The sequence below is a fragment of the Glycine soja genome, chromosome 2 (assembly GCF_004193775.1).
Source record: "Glycine soja cultivar W05 chromosome 2, ASM419377v2, whole genome shotgun sequence".
In the NCBI taxonomy this organism is placed as follows: Eukaryota; Viridiplantae; Streptophyta; class Magnoliopsida; order Fabales; family Fabaceae; genus Glycine; species Glycine soja.
The window spans coordinates 36373132-36374077 of record NC_041003.1 but is presented as its reverse complement, the minus strand read 5'-3'; the positions used below and the strand labels follow the sequence as shown (position 1 = coordinate 36374077).

At 42.6% G+C, this 946-nt stretch overlaps 1 non-coding gene across 1 annotated transcript; it reads left to right on the top strand.

The window, feature by feature from the left end:
- Positions 1–533: 533 nt before the first annotated feature.
- On the top strand, positions 534–640 carry LOC114404204. Its single transcript, XR_003664857.1, has one exon. It is a non-coding gene; the product is annotated as a small nucleolar RNA R71 (small nucleolar RNA).
- The last annotated feature ends 306 nt before the right edge of the window (positions 641–946 follow it).

Here is a 946-nt window from a genome sequence, read left to right as displayed (position 1 = left end):
GTGGAGGACTTGTCCATCTCAGATTTGGATGATTCCTCCAACCTGGATTGTATCTGTTGCTTGAAAGGTCATAATTATTCTGCTGTTGTTGGTTTTGCTGCTGAGGAGGTCTATTATAAATGTTTGCAGCATAAGCTTCAGGTTGCTCATTGACTCCAGATTGCTGCAAAGAAGGACAGAGATCTGTATGGTGATCTGCAGAAGAACATAGACCACAAACTCTTGCAACATGTGCAGATTTCTGATTCTTGGCAAGCTGAGTTACTAGGTTGACCAAGGCATCAAGTTTTCCCTCAAGCTTTTTATTTTCAGCAGATGAAGATGGATCCGTGGCCACCTCATGGACTCCTCTAAGGACAATAACATCATTTCTTGCACTGAATTATTGGGAGTGGGAAGCCATCTTCTCAATCAAATTCCTAGCCTCAACAGGATTCATATCACCAAGGGCTCCACCACTGGCAGCATCAATCATACTTCTCTCCATGTTTCTAAGTCCCTTATAGAAATATTGCAGAAGGAGTTGCTCAAAAATCTGGTGGTGAGGGCAGCTTGCACATAATTTCTTGAATCTTTCCTAGTACTCATACAAGCTCTCTCCACTAAGTTGCATGATGCCTGAAATGTCTTTTCTGATGGCAGTGGTCCTAGATGCAGGAAAGAATTTCTCCAAGAACACCCTCTTATGGTCATCCCAGCTGAAAATGGACCTGGGAGCAAGGTAGTACATCCAATCTTTTGCCACTCCCTCCAGAAAATGAGGAAAAGCCTTTAGAAAGATATAATCTTCGTGGACATTAGGGGGCTTCATGGTGGAACAAACAATATGGAACTCCTTAAGATGCTTATGAGGATCTTCACCTCCAAGACCATGAAACTTGGGCAGCAAATGTATTAGTCCAGTCTTGAGAACATATGGAACACCCTCATCAGGATATTGAATGTA